Source organism: Bos grunniens, chromosome 3 (assembly GCF_055505025.1).
Source record: "Bos grunniens cultivar Pamir isolate PY7600 chromosome 3, Bosgru_T2T1.0, whole genome shotgun sequence".
NCBI lineage: Eukaryota > Metazoa > Chordata > Mammalia > Artiodactyla > Bovidae > Bos > Bos grunniens.
Window position 1 is genome coordinate 30,359,983 of NC_141167.1, and position 7,617 is coordinate 30,367,599.

The window sequence follows — 7,617 nt, forward strand, 5'->3', positions numbered from 1 at the left end:
AGTGACTGGGTCGCAGTCTGTGGGACCTGGTCTCCCCTCTTTGGGCTGTCAGACGAACCTGAGGGCCAGTTGGCTTGGGTGTCTAGCTCCTTCAGCGATGACAGCTGAGGAGAGTCTGAGAACCTGCCGCGGAGGAAGCTGCCAACTGAGCTCAGTCTACTCTTAGCCAGGACCGGGACATTGGAGGGTGAAAGTTATACCTGGGGACCTTGCTCTTTCTTGTCAGGACGAGAATAACATTCAAAGAAGACTATGACCTGACTTCAAGAACAAAGGATCTGAAACCAGGAAATTTGCAACAACTAAGTATGCCCCTCCCTTACCTTTTGCTTTGAAAAAGTCTTTGATGAAAGCTTTCAGTAACTTTGGGGTTTGGAGGCCATGAGCCACCCACGAGCCATCCTTGCATGGCCCTGTATTAAACCTTTCTCTTTTCCAAACTCCAGTGTTTTAGAATCGTTTGGCCTTACTGTGCGGCTCAGGCACACAGACCGGCGAAGTTCAGTAACACTTACACATGACCTTTACCCAAGAGGGGTCTCAGGGACTTGGTCTAGAAAAAGGGTGGGAGAAAACCACACAGCTGGAAGGAATTGAATGGCTGTGTGAACGGTAAGGACTGAGGTGGCCAGGAGGGCGGGCAATGGTGCAGGGCACACGCATTGATGGCACCCGTCTGTTGGGATGGGGCAAGGGTGTTAAATGAGCTGGGAGAAGCAGAGCAATATTTACCTACTGACCATCGGAGTTGTTGGGGATCAGCACCCAGCTCCCCGCAGTGTCTGGGAGAAATCAGAGAGATGCTTGTGTCAAGAAAGAGAGGGCAAACTGGAAATTGAAGTGGGAGTCCAGTAGAGCAACTGGGCAGAGGAAGGTCCATCTCGAACTTTACAAATAGAATACTGGGCACCAAAATGCCCTCCAGAATAACCTGAGGGCTGAGGTTTCAGTGGTGGGTGCAGTGACTGATGACCCACTCCAACTACCTTCTAAGTCAGGCTGGCTGGCCCTGAGACACTCATCAGACCCTGCAGCAGTCCTAACTCTACCTGCTGATCCTGGATCCCTTCCGCTGTCTCAGAGTTCCTGACTCCCTACAGAGCTCTGCATTCCCTACACCTCTGCCAACCTGGACCTGGCATTTGTTCAGGCCTGTGGACCTCTTCCCCTGTCGCCTGTCATAGTTCGGTTGGGGTCTTGGTGAAGGTCTTTCACGTGGTGACACACCAGGGCCAGGCTTGCTCTGCCTTGAGGGAAGCTCAGCGGAGGCTCAGTTGTAGATGTCTGACCCTGCCCACCAGGCATAACCCCCACCAAAGAGAGATGCAGCGTTGGGGGAACTGTCCTTTACATGGTTTACTTGTGGGAGAGGCCCCAGGGCTGGGTCCAAGGGGCCATACCCAGCCTGGTGCAGGAGCTGAAAGGGAAAGATGAGTTCAGTGCTAGGAAGGGCAGCTAGATTGGAGGCTAGAGTGGTGGGGAGATACCTGGACGGGGTCAGATGAAGGGGAGGGAGGGCCTGGGTGACAAGCAGGTCAAGGTTAGTATGCCAGAGGTTGAGAGAGCCAAGTGGGTCTGAGAATGCAGAGCAGGGTAGCGGGGAACCCAGGACACAAATGCTGGTCCTCTTATATTGCTCCACTGCAGTGGGAAGTGAAGGATGAGAGTCCTATTTTCTGGTCATCTGTGAACACATCTTCAACTAAGAGGAAACGGTAAGGTCCGCTGAGAGGCAGATGCCAAGGCAAGACTAGATATTCGACAGATTTACTGGGGAAACGCTGGTGAAGGAGAAAGGGAGACAGTGGCAGCAGGCAAGGCAAGCCTGTAGAAGTGATGCGGGTCTGCCCCTGGGAGAGCAGAGGTGAAAGTTAGGAGGGGTGGACAGGAAGGACTCAGACCCAAGCTCACTTCTGACCCAAGCTCACTTCTGAGAAAGTTTTGGCCAGGCTGATATAGGGGCTCCTCCTCATTGGAGGAGCCCTGCCTCTGGGCTCACCCTGAGTAGGGGTGGGCAGGCACTTGCTCCTGTGATGCACTCAGTCACTGGCTGTACCTGGCAGGGTGGGCAGGCACCCCTGCCACACTCAGTCACTGGCTGGGAACTGCCCTGAGAAGCCTGGCCTCAGCCTACACGTGGTGGTCGATCCAGAGGGGCAGCAGTAAGAGAGGGGCTTCCAGAGATCTGGTGGTGTATTGCCATAGTCTCTAAATGGCCTCAAAGAGGCTGAGGGAGGTGGCTACAAATCACTTCCAGGGGCATATTATCTTCATATTGCTTCTTCCAAATGCTCATTGGCATTTAAAGTTATTTAATCCAGTTCACTGGGCATAGGAATCTGTGGGAAGAGGGTGAGGGAATCAAGAAAAGAGTCTTGTAGTTGAAAAAGCACTGGTCTCCAAGAGTCAAGACCTGCATTCTCCAATTCTGTCACTAACTCATTTGCCACCGAAGGCAAGGCATCTCCCCTCTCTAGGATCACGTCTACATTTGTAGACTGGGGTAATAGCAATTTTCACCTCCTAGACATGCTGTGAGGATAAAAGAAAATTGTGGATGTGAAAGTTGGCTTTTAGCTGAAGAGAGTACACAGTTATATGTGAAAGTGAAAGGGCTTCCCAGTGGCTCAGATGGTAAAGAATCTTCCTGCAATGTAGGAGACCTAGGTTCGATCCCTGGGAAATTCTCCTAGAGAAGGAAATGGCAACCCAGTCCAGTATTCTTGGCTGGAGAATTCCTTGGACAGAGACGCCTGGCAGGCCACAGTCCATGGGGTCACAAAGAGTTGGACAAAACTGAGCTATATAGTTATGTGTGGGTGGACAGCGTTCTGCCTGTGGAATACGAATCTCTCTGAATAAACTCTCTATTTCTCAAAGAAAGAACTATGCAGATGTGTGATGTTATATGAACTTTATTAATAGGGATAGGCAGGGGTTATTATGATAAGTAAGTAAGTTATTTAATGTGACATGCTTAGCCAGGCACAAAAACTTAATAAAAATTAGCTGCTATGTTTTTTTCACCCGCAGTTTGGTCAAGAGCCAGTTCTATCCAGGGATAATTCTTGAACTCAGAGCTGCTGCTCAGGGCCCACACTGTCCTGGCTGAGCGTCCACTTCCTGTGCCCACATTTGCTGGGACTAAGGAGGCTCTGTGGAGGGAGGCTGCAGCCTAAGATTTAATGCTGTCTCGGTTCCTCTGCCTCTGTGAGGTAGGCAGTGTTAGTATCTCTGTTTACAGAACAGCTCAGAGAAGCAAAGCGTCTTGTCCAAGGTTACAGAGCAGGGATTTGTAACAGCTTAGGGCCACCTGGGGCAGGAGTTATCAGATTGAACAACCACTCTCAGGAGTGTGAAAAATGGGTCAGGGATTCAAGGGCCTGGCAGAGCAGTGGTACAGGCCAGCTCAGTAAATAGCTTGCTGTTACTGCTGTTGTTTATTTGCTCAGTTTTGTCTCTTTGGGACCCCATGGATTGCAGCACCCCAGGTTCCCCTGTCCTTCACTATCTCCTGGAGTTCGCTCAGATTCATGTCCGTGGAGTCAGTGACGCTCTATCTACACTACTTACTATTATTTCAGTCCAGGTCGGCTCTGAGTGTGGGGGGCTGCTTCTCAAAAGCTTCCCGATTTCCTTCATTTCCCAGCTGACCAGAGGTGCCAGTCACACATCAGTATGCGTGCCCTCTCTGTTAGAAGGCTGGCTTGCTCTGTTGGTGTGTTCCTGGCATGGCTACCCAGCAATGCTGACTTTGAGGCCTCTCGCCTTCTGGCAGGGAAGTGCCAGGTGCTTGGGTTGTTGCCCATTAACCAATGGGTTGTATCCAAGGGGAGGGCATTTTTAATAGTTCTTTGGCATGTTTTCTGACCTCCAATATATATATTTTTTTATGAATCCTAAATTCTGCTATTTATGCTTTTTTTTCTTTTTTCTTTTTTAAATTTTATTTTATTTTTAAACTTTACAATATTGTATTAGTTTTGCCAAATATCGAAATGAATCCACCACAGGTATACCTGTGTTCCCCAGACCTCTAATATTTTTAAAGCAAATTTCTGTTTCCCCCCTGCATTCATTATTCATTCAACAAACTTACTGAATACTTAAAACACCACCACAAACACTCATAATATCTATTCATGGAACCGTGAGGAGTGTAAAGGAGACAAGACTAGAATAATCACTATTGAAACTTGTTCTGGGCCAGGCACCAAGCTGAGCACTTTGTGTCACGACCCTTTGCATCTTTACGCAGACCTGTGAGGTGGGTGGTGTTATTTCCTTGGTACAGACCGGAAAGCTGAGGAGTAGAGAAGTAAAGTAACTTGCTTATGGACACACAATGAATAACTGTTGGTACAAAATTCAGACTTTTTGGCTCCCAAACCCAGGCTCTTAACCATTACACTGATTGTCTTCTAGGGGCTCATGTTCCTTAAGAAATGGGTGTTTTAACATTTAGCTGTGATTGAAAGTAATCTTTAGAATCATCTAGGTCTAGATTCAACTGCACATCCACCATTTACTAGTTGTGTCACTTTGTGGAAAGAGAGCTTCAACTATTGAACGTTCTAGCTAGCACCTTTCTAAGTGCTGTATATACAGCCACACCTTGGAGAGACTGCATGTTGGCTTACCGACCGCTAAGTTGGTAAGAGGAATCCACAAATGAAACTTCTGAAAGAGATGAGAAAGAGCCTGCAGCCCACCCAGATGACTCAGGCTGGAATATTATTACCAGATCCCCAAGCAGCAACCAGGAAGAAATCACAGATGGACCTAAGGAGTCCAAGAGGATACATTCATAGTAATGGAACTTTATTTTTATGCTCAATCCTTTTCCAAAAATTAATGGTATCGCTGAGCTTGGCTTGTTACATGTTGCCAATTCTGTAATGAAATAAAAGCGCTAACTTGATCACTAAGGGAAAACTTGAATTGGTCAAAATAACCTTTTCTCCTTGTAAACATAGGAAAGTTCTCTGATTGTGCAACTTGAGTACATGGCCAGATGATGTGAAATTATTTCATATGTAACTACCTCACATTCATGTCAGCCCCCAAATCAAATATGAGGTGGCAGAGTTGAATAAGAAGAGAAAAAAGTAGGTGTCAGGAGGCTCGGGAACTAATTATTGTTCTGTCATTGACAGGAATTGAGACCTGTGGTGTATCATTCTCTCTGAACCTCATCAGTGAAGTTTAAAAGATGGGTTTGATGATGCCTGAAGTCTCTTTCAGTAGGGAGACTACAGTTCTGCAAGAAAACAGGCCAGTAGGCAACTCTCACTGGACCTCTATAATGTCCCAGACCCATACATACTTCATCTTATTTCAAACGCACAGCATCCCTGTGAGACAAGCTCTATACTTGCCAGTTTAGACATGGGAAAACTGAAGGTCAGAGAAGTCCTGTGTGCTATTTGAAAGAATTTAGGTGTTGCTGTCAGAGAAGCCTGGCTTTCAATAGGTTATAATAGTTACAAGGCCAGTTATCAATGAGTTGCCTTGCAGTTCTGTACCCACCTTCACTGCCTGGCTTTGTGCTGCTGAAGCTGAACCCTGTGAGCATTGCTTCTTCTTGTCAGAAGACAAATGTGAAGCTTTGTCAGTAGAGGGTGCTACAGGAGGAAGGGTCTTTCCTTCTTGGTTCCATGTGCTTGCCTTCTCCTTGGTCCTGTGGTAAATAGCAACCAGCATGTAAAGGACACCCAATCTCAAGGGCGCTCACACCTCAGCAAGTTTCACCAGCACCCCAGAAGGCAAATCTGCAGCAAATGTCAGCAGCACTCTCCTGAGCAACCCCTCAGGATATCTTAGCCACAGCCCAGGTCCCTAGAGAGTTTTGTGGGTACCACAGGGGCTGCTTTTCACTTTGCGGCACTACTGCAAACCTCTCCACCATCCAGTAGACTAAGTCACACCCTTTCCACTGAGGTCTGAATCTCAGCCTAGGAAGTAAGGACCCTCTTCCAATTTGCTCCTTCCTTGTATACTGAAAGAAAATTCTCATACAGTCCTTGACTCATAGCACTTCCAAATGTGGAGGGGGGGTGGGGACACACCAACCAATCCTCCAATATCTGACACCAGCTGGGTGTCCCATGGTTCAGCTATGACATTAACCAACTGAAGTCAGTGCAGACCCACAGGCTCAGGGCAAAATCCCATGTTTGCCTTGTGACTTCAGATGCCAGTCACAAGTCCCAGGTACTCACGTAAACTTCTGATCAACTGTATTAATTGGGGGTTCCCACAAGGCAGAGGATCCAGAGGTCAAATTGCCAACATGCACTGGATCATAGCAAAAGCAAGAGAATTCCAGAAAATCATCTACTTCTGCTTCATTGACTAAGCTAAAGCCTTTGACTGTGTGGATCACAACAAACTGTGGAAAGTTCTTCAAGAGATGGGAATACCAGACCCCCTCACCTGCCTCCTGAGAAATCTGTATGCAGGTTCAAGAAGCAACAGTTAGTACTGGACATGGAACAACGAACTGGTTCCAAATTGGGAAAGGAGTACATCAAGGCTGTATATTGTCACCTTGCTTATTTAACTTATATGCAGAGTACATCATGTGAAATACTGGGATGGATGAAGCATAACCTGGAATCAAGATTGCCAGGAGAAATATTAATAACCTCAGATATGCAGATGACACCATCCTTATGGCAGAAAGTGAGGAAGAACTAAAGAGCCTCTTGATGAAAGTGAAAGAGGAGTGTGGAAAAGTTGGCTTAAAACTTAACATTCAAAAAACAAAGATCATGGCATCTGGTCCCATCATTTCACAGCAAATAGATGGGGAAACAATGGAAACAGTGACAGACTTTATTTTATTGGGCTCCAAAATCACTGCAGATGGTGAGCGCAGCCATGAAGTTAAAAGACCCTTGCTCCTTAGAAGAAAAGCTATGACCAACCTAGAAAGCATATTAAAAAGCAGAGACATTACTTTGCCAACAAAGGTCCATCTAGTCAAAGCTATGGTTTTTCCAGTAGTCATGTATGGATGTGAGAGTTGGACCATAAAGAAAGCTGAGTGCTGAAGAATTAATGCTTTTGAACTGTGGTGCTGAAGAAGACTCTTGAGAGTCCCTTGGACTGCAAGGAGATCAAACCAGTCAATCCTAAAAGAAATCAACCTTGAATAGTCACTGGAAGGACTGATGCTGAAGCTCCGAAACTTTGGCCACCTGATGCAAAGAACTGACTAATTAGAAAAGACTGTGGTATTGGGAAAGATTGAAGGCAGGAGGAAAAGGGGACGACAGAGGATGAGATGGTTGGATGGCATCACCGATTAAATGGACATGAGTTTGAGCAAACTCCGGGAGTTGGTAATGGACAGGGAAGCCTGGGGTTCTGTGGTCCATGGGGTCGAAAAGAGTTGGACACAACTGAGCGACTGAACTGAACAAACCCCTGCTGCTGCTGCTGCCGCTAAGTTGCTTCAGTCGTGTCCGACTCTGTGTGACCCCATAGACGGAAGCCCACCAGGCTTCCCCGTCCCTGGGATTCTCCAGGCAAGAACACCGAAGTGGGTTGCCATTTCCTTCTCCAATGCATGAAAGTGAAAAGTGAAAGGGAAGTCGCTCAGTCGTGTCTGAC